This window comes from Chinchilla lanigera, unplaced genomic scaffold (assembly GCF_000276665.1).
Source record: "Chinchilla lanigera isolate Chin_1 unplaced genomic scaffold, ChiLan1.0 scaffold00006, whole genome shotgun sequence".
Lineage (NCBI taxonomy): Eukaryota > Metazoa > Chordata > Mammalia > Rodentia > Chinchillidae > Chinchilla > Chinchilla lanigera.
Window position 1 is genome coordinate 25,532,790 of NW_004955407.1, and position 21,928 is coordinate 25,554,717.

The following is a 21,928-nucleotide window of genomic DNA, read 5'->3' on the forward strand; positions in this document are numbered from 1 at the left end:
TCCCGGAGCCGCAGCCGTGCGCCGGGCGCGGGGAGTTCGCGGCTGCGGGCCGGGACTCGGGCTAACTCTCCCGCTCCCGGTCGGCGTCGGCGCTCAGCGGGGAGCCGGGGCGCCGAGGCTGAGTCCTGGGACGCCCCGGGGGTGCGGTGGGATCAGAGGTGCGGACGCCGGAGGAGGGAGTCGCACAGCCCGAGGACCCAAAGCCATTTTTCCCGGGGTGGTTTTAAGCAGGATTTTCCTCGGATTTTGGACTTAGGAGTTTAAAAGCCTAGGGATGATTCCTTTTGTTTTGTTTTCTTCGCATTAACCTTTGAGGGAAATGGAACAAGTTACAATAGATCGTTAAGCATCGTGATCTTGCTTTTTCTTTCGGTTTTCCCCCTTTTCTCGTTTCTCGTTTCTTCTCTTTTTCTTTTCTTTCTTTCTTTTTTGTAGTAAAGTGAGTTTTTACTGCTTCTCAAGTTCTGGTAATGTAATACTTAGAATTACCTGTCGAAGTAGTGTCGCACACTAAGAAGCGCTGACTCTTCTGTTCCGGCCAAGGCGATGGACAGAGTCCCCTAGAGAGGGCGGAAGGTGCGAACTGTCTCAGAGAAGGAACGTGTCAATCTAAGCGGGCAGCGTTTCACGATAAAAACCTTATGCGCTGTTGAAATGTCCATTGGCAACATACTGAACACACAGAAAGATACGCGCGTGTGCTGAAAGGCAACAAAGACACGCGGCAGGAATTGTGACAGACTATGGGGAAAGTTACGGATTCTCTGAAGTCTTAAATTTTAAGAGATTCTGACTTTAGTGTAGAATTGTCACCAAAAGCAGAGAAAGTTGTTTTGCTGTTAATCTTGTTCAGTCATCAAAATAGAAGCAATACACCCTAAGTCTGAAACTGTAGAAAGAAACAACCAACAGGCAACAACTGCTTAGTCAAATGGGCAGGATGATCTCTTCTTCAAGTTTTGGGTAAATGTAATGTATGGCCTCTGCTATTCCTAATTCCTGTAGGGGATTAATTTGGGAGGATGGTGGGGACCTTTTCTGCATTGTTCCTGGGATACCAAAAGGTCTGCCATTGCAAGAATGTTTTCAATGAACTTTTTAAAATTTGAGAACAGTCTAAAGAAAACTCAGTGCTAGTATAGAGTTCCCATATACCCCCACATGCAGTTTCCCCTGTTATTAATATCTTAAGTTAGTATGGTGCACTTTGTTCACGTTTTCCTCATTCTTAATATCCTTTTCTGTTCCAGAATCCCACTGCATTTAGTGGTCATGTCTCCTTGTGGTACCTCTCATCTGTGGCATTTTGTCAGACTTCCCTTGTTGTCTGTTGCCTGGACAGGTTTGAGGGGTAATGGTGAAGTATTTTGTAGATTATTCCTCAAATGGTATTTCTCTGATGTTTTCCTCGTGTCTAGTCTGTAGCTAAGGATCTTTTGGAGGAAGATCACAGAGACAAAGTGACATTTTCAGCCTGTCATATCTGAGAATATACTATGAATATGACATCACTGTTTATGTTAATCTTGCTCACCTGGGTGAGGTAGTGCACGCCCATTTTCTCCATAGATTACTTACCCCCGCCCATCTCCAAACTGTCCTTTACAAAGAAGTCACTCTGTGCAATCCACACTTAAGGGAAGAGAATTATGCTGCACTTCTTTGGGGTGGAATAGCTTCACAAATTACTCAGAATTATTATGCATGGAAGATGTATCTGCCACTTATTTACCAGGTTATTTAGCTGCTTATTTTTATATCAGCACAGGCTCATAAATATTTATTTTACATTTTGGTTGATAATCTAATAGTATTTTATTTATTAAAGACAATTTTTTTCTGTAATTACATATTCATTTTCTTCATATTCCTACTAGACATTACTGCTTCTTTTCCCCAGTCTTGTCATGTATTATAATTACATGCTTATTCCATTCTTTCTCATATTTGTCAATTTTTTTAATATCTTTCTTAGTAGAGTGGTGGTGTTCTTTTTCTGTTAAAGTAGAAGTTAAATGTCTCTATAGATATATGGATATTTACTTTTGTGTTTAGTTGATGTATTGGTCAGTTTTCGTTTATTGTAACAAAATACCTGAGATAACTCAAAAGAGGAAAAATTTAGAGGCTCATGATTTCAGAGGGTTTAGTCCATGGTTAGTTGGCCTGTTTGCTTGTGGGACTATGGGAATGCAGCACATAATAGTGGGAAGCACATGGTAGAGCAAAGGTCCTCACTTTATGGCTAGGATACAAAACAGAGAGAGGAGGGGCTGGGTTCCACTATCACCTCTTAGAGCACTCTCCCAGTGACCAAAACACTTCCCACTTCTTACAGGTTCCATTACTGCCAGTAATGCCATAGGCTAAGGACTAAATCTGTAACACATGTGCCTTTATCCAAACCACACCAGTTGAATTACTGCATATTTTTCACACTTCATTATAGAATGCATGTGCGTGTGCATGCGTGTTTGTGTGTGTGTGTGTGTGTGTGTGTGTGTGTGTGTACTGCCTGAGTAAGTTTATTCTTGGTCCAAGGTTTCCTAGTTCACTGTTTCTTCTTATTTTAATTCTTATCAATATGGCTGGTTGTGTACACTCACTGGTTTCTTGGTGCACCCGGGGGAGGAACGGAGGCAGGAACAATGAAAAGATAAACAAGGGACAAGAGCTGGGTCAGGTGGAGGGCTCTTGGCTGGATGGATAAGAGGACCTGAACAACAGTAGGGGCATTTATTTGTACCTTTGCAAAGTTCATACCATGAGACACAAGGTTGCGTAGTGACTAATGACTGAATTGTCCAGACAGGATGCTTTTCTCATGACTGAGGTAGCTTGACTGCTTTAGGCACTGTGGCCTTGTCTTGCCTCCGTACATATAACCAATTTCGAGCTCCAGCTGCACCCAACAGCTCATCACCCAACTCTATCTCAGGCCAGAAGGAATTTCTCAATGTTTTCTCACCAGTGTATGTCCCGTGCTGGCCAAAGTATCTGGTTAACAGTAGATGGGAACATATACCTGATGATTAGATAATGTGTGTTCCTTCAGGCTGCTATAAAAAATGTAAACAGGGCAGGTTATAAATGACAGAAATGTATCTCGCATAGTTCTGGAGGCTGAGAAGTACAGAGTCAAGGCATGGCCAGTGTAAGTGTCTAGTGATGGCCAACTTTTTAGTTTATAAATGCCTTCTTCTCACAACATCCTCATGTGGTGGGAGGAGCAGAACAGTTCTAGGGGGCCTCTCCTGTAAGGGCACTAACCTATTTGTAAAGGTTTCCTCTCATGATCTGAATACCTTTTAACAGCCCTCTCATGATGAAATCACCTCTCTGTTTTTGGACCATAGCAAATGATCTGGAGATAGGGAAAAGTCAGTAAGCAAAGTGTACAAATGGAGTTAACAGCTACAATATAAATTATGAAGCACCAACTGCATGTTCAGTAGGTTAAGTGTCAGATTTTCAGAGTCAGCATTTAAGCTGATATTTTCACAAAACAGTAGAAATGAGTGTTCACTGTTGGTTCGTGGGGCCTTCTTGCTTTTGAAGAACTTTCAGAGCCAAGCAGTTTAGTATGAGTGAGAGCACTTCCTACTGCTACCTGGCTGGTAGCAGCAACTGGTCCTCAGATCTGAACTGGAACATAAGTCACTTGACATGAGGCTATAATCTCCCATGAACAGATAAAGACTTTGGTAGGAGAGAAACATCTGGATCATTTGTAAAATCACAACATTTTGCTTCCAGTGCAGAGCTGATCCAAAACAGCATCCAGGGGCCCAATCCCAAGAGAGTTCTGCCTATGCACACATTGTTAAGAACAAAGGATAATAATCAAGTTAGTCCCAGTTATCCAATGAACAAAAGGCCAAAAGGTCTTCTTGATGGACCTGATAATCATTTCAAGTCTATGACAGAAATAATGTTTAAAAAAAAAGAAGGAAAAACATAAAACCTTCAGCCTAAGAGAACAGTGAGTTCTTTTGGCTGAGAACTCTCCTTTATTCTCCAACTCGAGCCCAACAGAGCTGAGAGATGCTCGTTACCCATGCTTTCCATTGCACTGGTTTCCAGCTGTGACCCTTTGTGCTGGAGAAAGTGTGCTGGAAAGAGCTGCTGTCTGCGGAAGTCAAGGACTGGAAATCTCTGCAAGTCCTTCATTGTCTAAAGTAACATCTTTTTCATCCCATAGTGACATGGTCACAGCACTGCTGAATCCGTACTTCAGGATACCCCTCTTGCCATACTTTGGTTTAGAGGAAGATGAAGATGAGGATGGAAAAGGGAAATGAAAACCTGGATCCAGTACAGCTTATTTTGGCAAGCACAGAAAAAGAAAACTTAAAACTCGGCATTGGTTTCTTAGAAGGTGTTATTGTTAACAAGGCTAGAAGGCAGAAAAACACGCAACAGGATTAATGTTCTGCTACTATGGAAACAAATGACCACACACTACACAATCCAGATTTATTATCTTAAAGCTGTTGAGGTCAGACATCTGAAACAGGCCTTGCTGGGCTAAATTCAAGGTATTGGCAGGCAGCATTCCTTCTGGAGGGTGCTAGGGAAGAATCTGTTTCCAGGCCTTGTCCAATTTTTAGGTACATCTACCATGGCCTCTTCCTGTAGCTCCAAACCATTCTGCCATCTCTGATTGACACTCCTCTGCCTCCTCCCATTGCATGGATGAGGACTCATGTAATTACCCATCTGGGTAATCCAGAATACTCTACCCATGTCAAGATCAGCTCAGCAGCAACTTTAGTTCCATCAGCAACCTTAATTCCTTTTGTCTTAGTTACTTTCTTTGCTGCCGAGACACAGTATGGGACACCTGCAAATTAAAAGAGGAAAATTTTATTTTGGCTTTTGTTTTAGTGGCTCCCAGGCAGGATGGTAATAAGTGCTCACCTTATGGCAGACAGAAAGCAGAAATTGAGAATGGGGCTGGGGAGGGAGAGAAACCTTTCTAGGCCACACCTGCAGTGATCTGCCACATTCTTTTTAATGACTTCACTTTTATTGATTTTTTCTGAGACAGGGTCACACTATGTAGTCCAGGCTGACCTTGAACTCACTATGTAGCCCAGGCTGGCTTTGAACTTGTGTGATCCTCCTGCCTCAGCCTTCCAAGTGCTGGGTTTATAGGCGTGCACCACTATGCCTGGCACTTCTATTACTTTTGAAGGTTTACAACAGTTCAAGTATTTTTGCTTCTATGTGTGAAGGTTTTAAAACTTTTTTTTTTCATAAAATGTAAGAATGAGCAATTTCAACATCAAGTAAAAGTAAAAGCTGGAGTTCTTTTTCAAATTAGTTGAAAGTGGCATTGAGGAACTTGGCTGTAGGGTGCTGTGCTGACATCATAACAAACTAGTGTAGGGCTGGGTCTGGTTTTGTTTTGGTTCTCTTTTCAGTATCCAATGCTCATGGATTAAGTTCTGGAAATGTTCCAGTTGTAAGACAGGGGCATGCTCTTGGGTTGGATGTTGGAGGGTGAGGCACGTTTTGCTGGAACCGTGTTGACTAAATTCTTGTTATCAAGGGCAAAAAAATGTATCATCTCCTTAGTGCTCCCTTTCCTGGACATCTATATGATATCGCAAGATACCTCTGTGTCTGAAATGAGATTTATCCTTTTCCTTGTTCTGGAGTTCAGTAGACCATTTTCTCCTTTTCTATTCCTTGGCAATGAAGAGCATATTTCATTATATCCACATTTTTGTAGACTATTAGAATTGCTACACTTGCCATTTCCAAAGCCTTTAGTGTATCTTTTACTCTGAAACAGTACTTGCCTATGTCCTGGAAAATTTCATCAAAATATTGTCTGATTGATTTCTTCTCTTGAGTGAGTTTCCTGAGTTATTTCACTCAGGAAATAACTCACTAGCTTGCTTGGATCCATTTTCACAACCATGGGATTTAGCAACGAACTTTAAAACTATCAGTTGCAACCTCTGATAGAACATAGCAGATTCTGGGCTGGGGATTTAGCTCAGTGGCACAGCACTTGCCTGGTAAGTGTGAGCTCCTGAGTTCAATTCCAAGTACCAATAAAATAAAATAAAATAAAATAAAATAAAATATCAGATTGGCTTAGTTCAGTTTTAAAGTCTGTTGACCTAACTAAAACAAGACCAGCCACATTCACTTTTTCCCCAGAAATAGACAGCTGTACAATAGTCTCTGCTACTTTATGAACATAGTTATGTCACTTTTTCCTTCTTAAATAGGCAAAATGCAAGGCTTACTGACCTCTTCTACCAGGTTTCTTTGAGAGATCCACAGTGAATTTATGCAGGACTTCTCTTGTATTTCCTTCCAGTGTGCCAAAAAGTGCACCACTGTCACCTATGACAATGAAGCCAAACTTGCTGTCATCTAAAAGTAGTGCTGCAAGAGCTTCTGTATGGAATTTGTTGTCGCACAAGTATAATAATGTATTCATTGGTTTGTGGGGTTCAAAGGCAATGTCGACTTTTTCCTTTCCTTCTTCTGTTACACTTGTTCCACAGTAAACAACCAGAATATTTGGATAAGGTTTGAGCCTCGATTGTACAGATGTGATGGGTTTCCAGATGTCTACATTCCTGTCAGTAGCACTGGGGTTGTCCATCATCTTCTCACCCTCACTCCAAAGGACCAGTCCTGAGTGGAGGCCTGGACATAGGACACCAGCTCCATTTCTCCTGGAAGCTGCATGTGTTATAATCTGTTCACATGGGACTTGTGATATCACCTCCTCAGCCAGGGGTGGAGTGAGAGATGGCAGCCAGAAGAGAAGGTGCTGGTGCTGATGACCTTCCGCTTCTGAGCAGACCCTGCTTCCTAGCAGCAATTCAGCTATAAATTCCCATAATTTGATCACCTTCCAAAAGTTCCACCTATGCCTTCATGACATTCTATCCCTGGTGGACATCTAGATATAAATCCTAATATTCTTCCCCTGGACCTCAAAGACTCATACACATCTCTTAATGCAAATTCCATTTAGCTTATCTCAAAGCTTTGACAAAATCTGAAAAACTCCAAATTTGCCAAAAAGTCCAAACCCAAAGTTCCAGAATTGCTGAAAAGTCAAAATCCAGTACTTTGAGACATAAGGCAAACTCTTAGACATGAGACCTTAGAACTATCAAAAAGAAGTTATGCCATGCCCTACATATAACAGTGCAGGATAAACATTCTCATTCCTAAAGGGAGAAATAGGTGGGGTAGAAACCAATGGGACTCAAGTAAGACCAAAACTGACCAGGGCAAACATTAAATCCTATAGTCTCATATCTAGCACCCAGGGCAAGCTGTGGCAAGATGTGAACTGCAAACAGCTTGAGTTGCTGTCTTCCTACAGCATTCCTCGTGGTTACAGCCCTCGTGGCTTCTCCCTTGGGCTGGCTTTGTTCACTGCTTGTGGCTTTCCTCAGATGTTCCACATTCCTGACTTCTCCAACTTCCTGAGCACTCTACTGAAATTCTGGTTTCATCTTCACAGCTTCATGAACTTCCCTTTCAGAGTACACTACCTGGCCTCCCAGGCCTTCTTTTGAAATCTACATAGAAGCCTATATGACCCCTTAACTCTTGCATTCTGTATGCCTGTAAACCCAGCACCATATGGGCACCACAATCTGCCAGCAGCTGGAGCAGTAGCCAGGCCCCTTTGAATCATGACTGCAGGGGCCTCTGAGTGCCTCGTGAGCCTGCAAGCACTAATGAGCCTGATGAGCACTGAACCTACAGGAATAAATGCACTAGATGGGGTGCGTAAATGTTACAGAGCAGGGGGCCCTGGAGCTTTCTTCTGAAAGCAAAGTGTTCACTTCGGCCACTTTGAGTCTGTGAAGGGTTGGGTATTGCTGGCTCCTTTGTTGTCCTCAAGCCATTTTTCGGTTGTCCTGTTGTAAAGTACTTGGCTTCTTTTTAATGCTAATCTTTCCAGCACCCAAACCCTTTTCTTTTCCAACTTTGGAGGCCCCAACTGCACTGGAGTTTCCTTTTTGACCAATCTCAAAACTTTTTCAGTCATTCACTTTTGCCGTTTGCTCTTTATTTTCAATGCATAGCTCACTAAAAGCACCAAACGTACATATGCCGTCACCTTAACATTAGGCTGCCTTGAAATTTCCTCCACCAGATTAATTTGCCTACTGCCCTTAATTTCAGTATTGCACAAAGTCTCTGGACAAGAGAAAAATGTAAGCAAAATATTTGTCAGAGTATAGCACACATGGCCTAGAGTCCAACTGCCAGTGGAGTCCTTCTTCCCAACTGAAGTCTTCTGAGTATGGCCTTTACTATCTATCTCCATTTCTACTGACATTCTGGTCTTCTGAGCTCAGATCAAAAATCCTTGTCAAGCTTAGCTTATAACATTCTAGGGCTGGCAAGCGCAAGGTCGTGAGTTCGGTTCCCGGTACCGGAGAAAAACCAAAAAAAAAAAAAAAGAGAGAACTACTTTAAAAATTTCAGAAATAAATACTTTGAAACATTCTAGGGCTTCTTTTCCAGTTGCCGTCTCTAAAGCTTTCTAAACTCCTCTGGTGAACCACTTCCAAAGGCTTCTGAACCATATCATCAGGTAGTATCACAGCAATGATCCAAAATCCTGGTACCAAATTCTGTCTTACTACTTTGTACATTGCTGAGACAAAATACTAGACACCTACAAATTAAAGGAGAAGTGTATTTTGGCTCATGTGTCAGTCCATAGTTGGCTGCCTCCAAGCTGGCTGGCATGGCACAGGAACATGGCAGAGGAAGAACTGCTCACCTCAGGGCAGACAGGAAGCAGAGATTGAGAAGGCAGGGGTTGGGGAAGCAGATAAAAAAAAAATCTTTTCCAGACCATATCCCAGTGACTTGCCCCTTCTGCCAGACCCTATCTCTTAATAAATCAGCTAGAAGTCCCCGTAATCCATTCTTCTAAAAGCTCTACCTATGACCACATGAGGCTCTGGGGGATATCTGGATATAAACCATAACACTATTTATTTAATAATAATGTGTGTTTTTAAATGAATGCTGGGGATGTGCTCTCCCACTGTGCTACACCCCAGCCCCTTAATTACTATTTACCGTGCAAATATATTGATAGGTGCTAAGTAATAGGCTGTAGACATCTTTGAAGGAGACATTATTCTAGGTACCACATTAACCAAAAAGAAGATGGGCAAAGCAGCAGTGTGAATAGTATTGTGGTCAAGAATATTCTAGATCCTGTAAAGCAACCATAGCTTTATCTTTAGAGCATAATTCGCAGTAATATAAAGCTGTCTTTTTCAGTATATTTCATACTTTACAATGCAGTGGTAAAGAACTTGCTCTCCAATGCTGAGCTCTGTGCTCACTCGCTAGCTGTGTGATCTACCGGTTGTTTAACTTTTTTGTGTGTGACAGCTGACTCATCTGTAATGGTGATAATACCAATAATGATGCTGACCTCATCGCGGTTTAGGGAGAATTAAGTATGTTGACATATGTAGCACACTTAGAAAGCTGGAGATGGAGTGAACACTTTCCAACACAGAATATCGGTCAGATTTGCATTTCAAAGAGAACATATTGGGTGGAGTATGGAAAGTGGACAGTTGGAGTGACTGGAGAGTTGGCAATTGCTTATACAGATATTTCTCTTATATATGCTATTGAAATACAGACATGTAATTACACATATTAATAAATCCACAGAACCATGTCTTATATTTGTTTTTTTTTTTCTTGTCTTATATTTGAAATGTGGCTAAATCTAAGCAGAAGCTGGAGAAAAATCCTCCTTGGATTTTTAAGGACTCCCCTCCACACCCCCCGGCCCCACCTCGTCTCTCCCTCCTTCTCCTCCCGGTATTAAACCCAGGGCATCAAGCCTGCTAAGTACTCACCTACTGCTGAGCTGCTCCCTGACGTCCCTAAGGAATGTTTGAAAATTATATATACTACACGCATTCCCATCTTTCTGTTCAGCTCCCAACATGAAACATGAAACATTGGTTCTTTTGCTCATATTCATCTTCTTTCAGCGTCATCTCTTTTCCACTCCTGGGTTTATCTTCCTTGAGGATTAAGTGTTGCAGGATTTCCCTGATTTAACAGTGAGGAGGGTTGTTGGATTTGATTTGATGGGTTGAAGAATGGCATTCTGTATTCCTGAGGACGTGGTGGGGCGGGGAGAGGAAGGACAGAGTGAATGTGTGTTTTTAAATGAGTGTCTGCTGGCAGTAACACAAAACCCTACTCTGGATCTTTAGGCCAATAGGCAGAGAAGCAAAGGACTGTACTGGACCTAATCCTGTGCAAGTATTTCAAGAGCTATACTTTTTGTTGTCCATTGTCTGGCTTAAAAAATCCTAAGCAAGAGTTCTTGTGAACCCAACAAGACAGTAATTCCTTCAGAGTCCTGCTTCTCTGATCCTCATATTATTCTCTGTGTCATGTGTCTCCCTCTCCTCCCGTCCCCTCCCTCCTCCCCCTCACCATCTTTCTCTCCCTCCATCCTGCCTTTTTCCCCACCTCTTCATTAGCATCTAGTTTTTATTTGTTTTATTCTATTTTGATTTAGCTTTCAGAATTTCCTGAAGTGATAATTTGGGACCCCAAAATTAAGTTGAGCATCCCTCATCTGAAAATCCAAAATTTGAGTACCAACATTATGCCCCAAGTGGCAAATCATATGCTTTACACCTCGTATGACAGGTCACAGTCAAAACACAGGTGCACTAAGAAGTTTGCATAAAATTACTTTCAGGCTAAAGTGCACATGAAACATAAATTTCATGTTTGACTTAGGTCCTACATCTAAGATACTTTAATATATCTATGGAAATATTCCAGTGTCTGAAATCGGAGACACATTTGGTCCCAAGCATTTTGGATAAAGGACATTCAACCTATATGGGGGTTTAAAGAAATCAACTGCCCTGTCCCTTGTCTCTTTCCCGCTAGGCTTGTACAGTTTGCTTGCTCTCATTTTATCAAAGCAGTCACCTGCTGTTTTTATTATTAGCTTTCTTCACATGGTAAGCATTTGCTAAACACTTTACTATGGATAAAAACAAAGATATAAATAAATAATTGTTAAATGCATCCACTTAGATGTTTAACTAAAAATAATACATGCGTTCAGTAAATTCAAACAGTGCAGAAGGTTATAATATAAAAAAAGATCATCTTTGCAGCCCTTATGATTCCTATTGTGTATCTCACAAATAACCCACTCTTAAAGTACAGGAAATTGAATGGGGACAGTTCTATTATATATGAGTACAACTACATAGTTTCTTTAAAAGTAAGAACCAAAATCCACTATACTTACTGTTTTACATCTTCTAGCAAATCAAATCATGTTATATATACTAAAGGTCTCCACCTTCCTTACCAAAAATTATTTTTGTTAGTGATTATGCCATAACCCAAAGCTAGTTATTACAAACAGGACTCGTGATAACATTTTATGGAAGCCTCTAGAATTATTGTGACAAAATTCAGCAGAAGCTACTTTCCAGCAGAAACTCCCCAAAATAAATAGTGGAACAAAGCGATTAACAAAAACAGAGGGAAATAAACTTCCAAACCAGCAATCAAATCTAAGGGGGGAACAATGCCAACCCACGTCCAGTTAGAATATGCAAAGGAGAAGAATATATGGGCCAAATCAAGAAAGGACAGAGATATTAGCACCAACTCAGATATATAGACAAGTGCAGACAGATGCTATTTTTGAAGGAGACCAAAGAAGAAGTAATGACCATAAATAAAAAGGGAACCTATTGAACTACTGGGAAAGTGCTAATTTTGAAAAAGGAGAATGTTTTTTAAAAATGCTCTGGAGGCACTTTAAATAGGCATGGATTCTGAACAGTAGCAGAAATGGCATATTGGGACAAACTATGGCCCCAGTGCCTATTTGTCCAGTAGTCGAAACACATAGCCAGTTATGCCATTAAAATTTTATATAAATGTATTAGAGTTGTTGGATCATTGTAGTTTGGCCCATGTACTGCTTTTGGTTCCAGAACAAATCAGATTCTTTTGTGCTGTATGTGTGTGTGACCATCTATGCCATTGAAGTAGGTACAATGTTTCTTTACAACCTCTATTATTCTCTGCTTATTGTTGTCATTATGTAATAGTCTCTGTGTGGCCAAATGCAGTTTCTCCCCTTGAGGGCTGACTCCAGATTTCCTTACCTCTTAAGATTTTACAAACTGTCCATTCCTCAAAGCTGAAATCTATAAAAAAAAAAAAAAAAGCTAAAATCTACCACATTATACTTCAGCTCTTAGGGAACTTAGTGGACTGTACTGTTATAATTTTTACATATGCATCTCTCTGGGTGTCAGGTTGATGAGACAGAAGACAGCATATCTTTGTCTCCTTGCACCTAGAATAGTGCCTGGCCCATGGTGGTCTTTAATAATTAAATAGTACGTAACCTGGAGTTTGCTTGCTTCTGTGCTTTATAAAATTGCATTAACTTTTAATAATAAAAGTCCCAGAACACATATAAAATTAATAACCATAATAAATGAATAGTTTTACTATTTCTAGAACTCTTGCCTCCCCTTATTAACTATGGCCTTCCTAGAGTTACAAGGAAATATATCGACTGGTTTACCTTAAAAAGTTTAAGATATTTGGCTGATTGCCTAATGCTTCCTTGATTAAAAACTCAAAAATGAATCAAACAACACAATCAACAGAGACTCCCTTATCACCATTACAAACAACACAACCCTCAAAAATTGCCTGAAATAAAACAGAACAGAATATGTTAGAAAGTTGTAAAAACTTCCAAATTCTCCTCTCATGATTAAATCTCTTTTCCACTCAGTTGAGATGACAACAATCCATGTCACATCATGGGCAAAGGTGTATTAAGATAAATTAGAAGATAGAGCCTGAAAAAGTTCTCTTTATTTCCAAATCAAAGGTTATTTTCTTGGGTATTCTTGTCTGGTATTTATAACATCTTCTTGAGGGATCTTGACACCTGCTCATTAGCACAAAAATCTTCCTCTTGATCCAGGTGACTCATCTCAGTCCAAAGGTATCATCTCCCAGTTCAGCAGTATGTTGGTGCCAAGATTAGCTATATCCTGAGAATTTCAGCTGTTGCACTGTTCCCCCCAAAAAAGAAATCTGAAGGTGTTGGATTGTTCAAAGAACACTCACTGGGGCAGTGGTCTTCAAACATTTTTATTGCATTTCCTATTTCTTTTAAAAGGGGCATAGACTTTTGGTTATAAATTATATAGTTCTGTATAAATATATTAATGATTAAAACACACAGCATAAACACCAAATGAATGAGATAATGAATTAGTAGAAACAAATACCTTTTTTGGGGTATAAATTAGGTGACAGCAACCCCATATTCCAGCACTTTTTAAATTTCTAGAATTAAAACACTGTGAGATTGGTACATGAACAGAATATGGAGTCCTGACACTAACCCAACCTCTTGTGAAAAGTATATGAAGAGGTATATGATGGCATCTGAAACCAGGGAAAATACTTAATAAATATTGTTACAATAACAGGGTTGACAGTTGAGGAGAAAATAGATCTGAACCTGACAGTGTACATAAGATAAATTCCAAATTTATTAGAGCTCTAAATGTAAATAAATAAATAAATACATAAATAAAATCACCTCTCCCAATAAAGTAGGAATGTATTCTTGTGTTTTACATATATATCACAAGAGCATTTGCATGGGAAAAATAAAGCACCACAAACTAATCAAGAGAAATGATGACTAGGGAAAAGATACTTGTAATTTAAGTCTCAAAGATTTATTATTGCTGATAATAAGAGTTAATAAAGTATAATAAAAGAGTTTAATAAAAGTTAAAAGGAAAATAAAACATAAACATTTTTAAATGGCATTTAAATGTCCTAGAGAGTTTTTCGGAAGAAAAATCTTAAATGGTCCTTCAAAGATGGAGTTCTGCTGACTATAACTTAAAATGCAAATGAAACCATCACAATGATAGCATCATTTCACCGGCATACAGAGGTTCCTGAGTCTGATACCCAGTACTGCAGAACAACAAACAGAAAGTGTATAGATTAATATACAGGAATTTGAGTATTTTCTGCAGCCCTGAGTTTTCTAGTATACTGCACCTTAAGGTCTACTGGCTTAAAGGGAAAATAAATAAACCAAAGTGAGTGCTGCAGTCTGAATACTTGTGTCTCCCCAAAATTCACATGTTGATACCTATGCTAGTGCAGCAGTATTGGGGTGGGCCTTTGGGAGATGATTCAGTCATGAGGACTGAGCCCTCAAGAACAAGGTTAGCGCCCTATGAAAGAGGCCTGAGGGAGCTTGTTCACCCTTTCCATATCGGGACATGAAAAGTGCCATCACCCATGAGGAGCGAACCCATAGCAGACGTGAAATCTGCCAGACCCTCTGTCTTGGTTTCCCAGTTTCCAGAATGTGAGCAACAGATTTACCTTGCTTATAAATTGTTCATCTAAGGATATTTGTAATAGCAACAGGAATACACTGAAATAGCAATTCTACTTGAGACATCTGTTCTTTTACACTCTACATCTTAAGGGTGGTAGCCTATGTCAGAAAGGTAGATCTCTGTAGTCCACTTCACACTGACAGATAGCAAAATAAAACTTCTTAAAAACAAACCCAACTTTACCATCAATTAGAATTCCAGTATCGTGGGTTGTGTAGCAAATCACTGTTAACAGCTACATATATATATATATATAGATATATATAGATATATTTCTTTTTTTACTTCATGATGTTGTGTTGACCTTTCAGTGCATTTCTTTGGACTTTTTTTGGCGGGGGGGTTTGCACCAGGAATAGAACTCAGGACCTTGTGCTTGCCAGGCAGGCGCTTGTACCACTGAGCTATATCCCCAGCCCTCAGTGCATTTCTTTGGAAAAGGACTTTAATATTTTATCCTCTAGGATATAAAAATACCCTTCAGATAGTGCATGTCATATTTATAGACTGATAGCAAGAAAGGGTGAATATAAAAAAATGAGTTGATTAAATTTCTAAAACATTAAAACTTTCATTTTGCATTTGCTTAATGGATACTAGTTTGAGCAAGACCTTGGTCAACCTTCTGGCCTTTCAAACAGTAAAAGGTATTTCCCACCATCTTCCACAGTCAGGGCTCAGCCAGCATTTGACATGTCAACTCAGGCACTGCTTCAAATTACTCATACTCTGTAAAATATTCATTTAATATCCAAATTCTTGTCATTATAACTTAATGTCAAGTTCCATACATGTCCTTTTATGATTGAATTTACCATAGTTCCTTTAACCTTGAGGACCGCCCCCAATCTCCAAGAATGCTGTAGAGAGAACACTGTGGGGAAAGAACAGAAGAAATAGAAGCATTTACCCATTAAATCAGAAGCGACCTAGTGCCGCATCAGCAGCAGAATGCAGAGTCATCTAGTCTTTTGTGTCAGAAGCTATTTCCATGCTGGATGATACCTTCCCCAAATACACTAGGGATGTGTGAGCCAGGGAATATAGGATAGACGTTAATAGGGGAAGAAGTTCCCCCTTACCAATTACCCCATTACATCTCTCAGTGTTAGTAGAAACAAGATCAAATCACAGCCCTTTAATAGAAGATATATTTAGAGTCCTCATTAATTTATTTTATTCTTGCTACTGCCATCTTCTACACTCAACTCTAACTTTAGTGATGAGATAAGAAAGTCTTCTAAGTAGTTATCAAAGCAGTCAAAACTAACCTTTTTTATCATGTGGGCAAGGATGTTTGAGGACACTTATTTCTTATTATTAGAAAACAAAAGTTCAAACAATTTTGGAAGGGAGCTATAAAACACTTCCTTTGTAGAGCAAAGTTGTGTCACTGATGTTTCTGTTGAATCAGTTTCTTTTCAGAGGACAGTGGACTCCCATATTTTACCTGAAACAATATTAGTCACTGTTTGTAACGTGACAACTCAGGGATGGGTTCATATTGACAGGTGTGGTGAGCAGAATCAATTTTACTTTTTAAATTATATTTTTATAATTATATTTCTAATATATACTTGCCTGTGATACCTTATTAAGTTCATAAGTTAAATGTCCTTGAGAAATGCTTTGGTAGATGTTAAAAGTCCTTTTTATACCTGAGCTGTAGTGGTCAAATTTGTTCATAAGCAAAAAGTATCTGAATAAAATGAAGCCAAATGTGGTGGTATATGCCTGTAGTCCCAGCGCCAGGCAGGCCAAGGCAGGAGGGCCACTATGAGTTCGATGCCAGCATATGCTGCCTGGTGAGTTCAAGGCCAACCTGAACTACATAGCAAGACTTTGTCTCAAAACACTATATATATATGGAGTTATCATTGCAAAGAATTAGATTAGCCACTTTACTATATTTAGGGCTTGTTTTCCTTATTTAAAAAATGAAATGGGTTCAATTCCAACTGCCACACCAAAATAAATAATGTTAAAAAAAGTTTGATCTAATGATGATTAGTGTTTTTTATCATTTAACATTTTGTAGTTTTAAATGGGAAAAATGTACCATAATTAGCTTGTGATGATAAAATTACTTCACATTAGAGTATGTTAGAGTTGAACATACTCTAATTCTAAAATTGTCTCTTTCAGAGTCTTTATTGGCTGGAACAGTCTATTTTGGGAGGAAGCAAAAAAGAGACTTCAATAATAGCTTGGTATCATAAAGTTCATTGTATATTATACTATGAAGATTCTATTTGATACACTAAGCAATAAGAAGTTATTGGAGGTTTTAGAGGGTGAAGTAATATGTCAAAAACTGGTGTTTGGAGTAAACAATCACTTTGACCCTTACACATAGACTTGAGAGGAGAAAGGTAATCAGAACTCAGGCATTGCCTTGAGGTAAGCAGATCAAGGATTAGAGTGGCAGCCATCAAAATTATTTAGGATAAGTGAAATCCAAAAGACACTGAAAATAGCAATTGATGATTTAGTGATTAATTAAATATGAGGTACATGAAAGAAATAAAAGTAAGAATTCTAAAGTTTGAGGACTTGCAGAACCAGAAAAATAATAGTATTTAATTCATTAAAAGAGAATGATTATTATTATTATTTTTTGGGGGGGGGGTTTGGTTTTTCTCTGGTACCAGGAACCGAACTCATGACCTTGTGCTTGCCAGGCAAGCGCTTTTGCCACTGAGCTAAATCCCCAGCCCCAGGAGAGAATGATTATTTTTATATTTCAAGTAAGAAAACACCTCAAATGACCCTATATACCATGGGAAGAGGAGGAGAAATGTAAATTCTCTATACCTGTCCTTTGTGTTTAAGTGGTAAATGAAAACAGAAATATGGAGACACTGGAAGAAAACGTGAAGAAGATTGATAGCAGACAAAAGACCAAATTCTGGAGATGTGCTTGGTAAAAGAATATAAAAGATTGGAGACAACAAAAAGTGCCTGAAGAGAAAACAAAACCCGCAGAACCAGGGTCATGGGAGCAGAGAGGAATTCTGGGAAGTCAGTTCTCACCTGGAGGCTGGGAAGAGTGAAGGGAAAAGAGCAGAGTGAATGAAGCATGGGTAACCCAAGGGACTAAAAAATAAAGAAAAAACAAATGAGTATTTGAGTGAGGCTTTACAACTGACAGAATATTTTCCCATGAATTACCTTGCTTCAACCTCATGGTAACATCCTTGAGAGGAAGATAGAATTATTTTTTATCCATTTCACAAATCAGAAACCTAGAGGCTTAGATTATTTATAGGGATGTGCAGAAGCAGGAGTTGAATGTGACCGTGGGCTGCTGACTCTCGGCCTCATTTTCTCTTCCATATGGAAATGATGGATATGTTGAAGAGTGTGAGGAGTTCGGAGGGGATGGTAAGTGTGCGTCTCTGCTGTTCACGCCAGCAGTATAAAGGCATGAGGAGAGAGAGGAGAAGCCTCCATCTCAAGTACAAATTCAGAATCAGTATACAGGACTCTGCAGGGACAGTGTAAGGATGACTAAATCCTGTCATAATTGAAAAGAAATTAGTTTGGATACTTGTTTAGAATGTGGTAACTGGTTTACATAGCTTATTGTGTCATTAAAATACTTGCTGATATTGTGAACTTTCAAACTGTGGCTGACTCTTACCGTATGTAAGTGCTTTCCACATTCACAACTCAATTCAAATGCAAAGCAATACTAACCTGAAGTGTAAGCCGTAAACCTCAAATGAATATTTCATGATCTGAAATTATTACTTAATTAAGTAGAAGGAATATCCTGTATTGCGAGAGATTTATTATCTGATTTAGTCACCTTAACAGCATAGATTGATTAAAAAGGAAATAGACAAAGTCCCCATTATCTTCTGGGCTATTTCCTAAAACTTAATATTAATAGAAAAATACTAATATCTTTAAGCAAAAATAGATAGTTTTATGTACCATTCATAACTTTTCTTAAATTTATGCATGTATTATTTTTTCAATTGGTGTATGCCAATGGAAGAACACAGGCATGTGATTTTTTCCTCCCATTTTGTAATTTCTTTGGTCTTTTACTACTTCCTGACTTTAGTTTCTATGGGACTAGGTTGAATCAGAAAATATCTGGGACTCTTTTAAAATGGTAAGTCTAGGGTTTCTAATTTGGATTTGGGCACTGACTGGTAGTTTGGGGAGGGGACACTCAAATTTTATTTTATAACAGACAGCACTAGCAGGTATAACCACATAAGATTTATTTGTCTTCATGGCCAGGCTGCAAGTGAGCGAGTTGGTGTGTGGGTTCCATTCCACTGAGTCCACGCTGACCAAGGAGGACAGGATTTCCTTGGGAAACGTTTCTGAGACTCCCTTTCCACCTGCACCCAACAAAGCCATTGTGTTCTCAATGGCCAGCTTCCTCCTGTGGTGAACCGAATTACTGTTGGCCCTGTGTGTTATGTAGTGGACCTTCAGGTTGCCTTTGGTGGTAACACTCACCTGCATATGTTACACATGAAACGTTTCTCTTCAGTTTGTACCTGCCCGTGAGTCTGAAGAGCACTGGCAGAAGAGAAGTTCATCCCATACCATGTGCAGGGATGTTGCTTGGCTTGTCGGAGTGGCTGGGCAACTAACAAAGGAGTCATGCCTTCAGACCTGGTAGAGGGTTCTACAAATGTGCTGAGAACTTCAACTTTGACATAGGTGGGCTGTGCTTGGATAAACATTGATGGGACACTACCCTGATCTCCCATCTCCGTGTGGCTGTCCTTGGAGCCCTCACCTTTGATCCCAGTATTGGGTGGAGGACCTTGACTTGGTGCATTCTGCTTGGCTATTGGCTGGGGAAAGTCCCTAGAAGGACACAGTTTCCATGGTATCTGGGCTTCAGCTGTCATACCTCTTGTCACCTATAAGTGAGGATGAGTTGTTGGTCAGCCTGTCACCTTCTACTGAGCCTTTTCTTCAGCTGCTCTGCTATTGCAGGCCCTAAAGGGTGGGACCCACTTATCCTGGAGCATCTTGGGACAGCCATCATGGCAAGTCTCAGAATGGCCTGTGTGTGCCACATGGGTGCTGGAAAGCAGTGCAGATACTTTTGAGGAGCTACAGTGGGGCTCTTGGGAGCTGATTTCATGTATACCAATGCTTTTGACAATATTGTCATGGCAGATGGCGCCTGTACTGCTGTTCTCCCTCACCATTGTGGGCTCAGGACCCGTAAAATCACAGGGCTTCTCCAGCAGGAGCACATTAGGAATCTGAGCACTATGTGGATATGAATATGTTGCTGCAGATATTGGTGAACTTCTGGCAGATTGGCTGTAAATGCTGCGTCTTCACCAACTTGTTGGTTCAGTGAACCCCAAGCTGTGTCTTCAAGTTGCATTTTGTGGAAAAGGCTCAGCCAGAGATCTTACACTGGAACAGCCTCTTGCGGGTGTGGGTATGGTAATGCATGTTGAGGGAGTTCGGCGGCTTTAAACTCAGTGGTAAATGATACATTCAGTGGGGTCAGTGGTGGTCTTGTTGATGTCTTCCACAAGCTGCAAATTCCTCACTGCAATTTTAGGGTCTCTGATCTTGGCTCAGGGTCCCACTCCCCCAGAAGCCACCAACCACTGGGCAATGATGGTTTGGCCCTGACCTGGGTAGCGTGGGTCGACTCTCACTTTCTGCAGGAGCCCAGGCCCTAGGTTGCCAGGCAGTAGGCCACTCATGAGGTCCTTGCGGTTAGCCCCTGAGGGGATATTTTGAGGTGGCCCTGTAGGAGGGGTCCCTGTTACAAGGGCCCCTGCTATCTGAAAAGAGACTTGGCTCGTGAATGGGGTCAAGGGCAAAATACACAGAGAACACTATTGCCAGTTACCGCTTCATCCTGGAATTCGTCCTGGGAGTTTGAGTTCACCTGGGGGTGACTGAAAGTGCACCCCTAGGTAGCCCTTGGTGGTGAAGTGATAACCACAGACAACACAGGAAGGGTCTTTCTCTAGTATGGGAGTGGCAGTGGCTCTGCAGGGACCTTGTAGAGGATTGCTTCATCTTTGGGTTTGACATCCACTGAGGAGATTTTGGGTGATTTCTCTTTCTCTTTCTTGGATGAGTCTAGCGCCACAAGAAAGGACTCTGGATGACCACAGAGAGCGGGGCTGAGATAGCAAAGCACCCAGGAGGCCAGATTTGACATTCTGGAGCACCATAGTTCCAGGCTTCAGGGCAAAGCTGTCAGCACTCAGAGCAGGGAGCCAAAGGTGGAAGGGATGTTGGCGTGAGGTAGCTTGGCTTGTTTGAAGGCATCCAGAGATCTTTGGCTGAGCAAGGCCACCGTGATGGAGACTTGCTGGAACATGTGGCTGCCTAAGGTCTTCAGGGAGTCGGCTCCACCACACCTGAGTGAGGGAGTGGACATCCCCCTTGTTCACCTGGATGTGAATCTGCTCCATGAGCCGGACCTGCAGCTGCTGCTGCTGCACACACAGGCTATGCTCCAGGACTCGTGGGGTGCTATTGGTGCCGGGCAGAGGCACGCACCTGCACTCCGATGGTTCAGGGCCACCTTGGTGCGCAGGAGCTCCTGCAGGGGCACATTAGTAGTATTGTCGCTCTCCCTCGGGTAAAAGCTTCAGGCGGGATGGGTGGCAGAGGCGTCTCTGCCTTGAAGTACGCGACAAGCTGCGCGTCTGGCTGTCCTTGTTGTCCCCCCAGTGAACTGCCGCTGTTCTCCGTGCTCAGGGCTGGCACTGGCGGAAGTCGGCTGCGCACAGCTCTGGGGTCTCCTGCAGGCGCTGGACCCTCACTGTCATTCATGCTGAGGACAGGTGGCTTTTTAATGTGACTTGTGAAGAACTCAGCACAGGACTTCTTGCAGACGTGGGTCTCCTCCCAATGAGGTCGCTTTCCAGTGGTGTCCCTGTTCACTTTATCCCCATTGCTGCTGGAGTACAGTGCTGGGTTTCGCTTGCCCCGCCCCCATGCGGTGCAAGTGTCCACTCGTGGGAGCACGGTTATTTGTCCTCTCTGCCCCGCGCTTACTGTTTAATCACGTAATGTCTATCTTGAATGGCTGGACGCCCAGGTCGTGATGTTTGCATATTCAGCGGCTTCGATTAAAAATTTGGATCAAGGAACTTTAGGATCATTTAAAAATGTGTCCCATTCTTTGAGGGAAATTAAATAATCTTAGGTTTACTGTTCTTGACAAATAAAGAATTGTCCCAGTTAAATACATCAAAGTTAGTTAAACTTTTCTTAGCTGAAAATGTGAGCCTTTGAAATCGACACTGTGAGTAGGAGAAATGACAGGGTTCTAGATGTGGAGCAGCAAATAATTAAAAGTCTGGAGAGGTCAGACAGAAAATAGTGGAACTGAAAAGCCTCCTCATCTGTTTAAAAAAAATAAAAAGGTCTTGAATAAATCTGTCCTCTCCAATACCTCTTTTTTTTTTTTTTTTTTTTTTTTT

General features: G+C 40.9%; 1 protein-coding gene and 1 long non-coding RNA gene across 2 annotated transcripts in view; one reads left to right on the forward strand and one right to left on the reverse strand.

Annotated features, from left to right (window-relative positions):
* Jam2 (junctional adhesion molecule 2) overlaps window positions 1-21,928 on the forward strand; it is a gene marked incomplete in the record, with an annotated part of 67,661 nt that overhangs the window by 899 nt on the left and 44,834 nt on the right.
* LOC106146559 lies at window positions 3,494-15,809 on the reverse strand. The gene is made up of 4 exons (XR_001231050.1): window positions 15,302-15,809; window positions 12,195-12,236; window positions 9,891-10,155; window positions 3,494-4,843 (listed from the first exon to the last, which is right to left on the reverse strand). It is a non-coding gene; the product is annotated as an uncharacterized LOC106146559 (long non-coding RNA).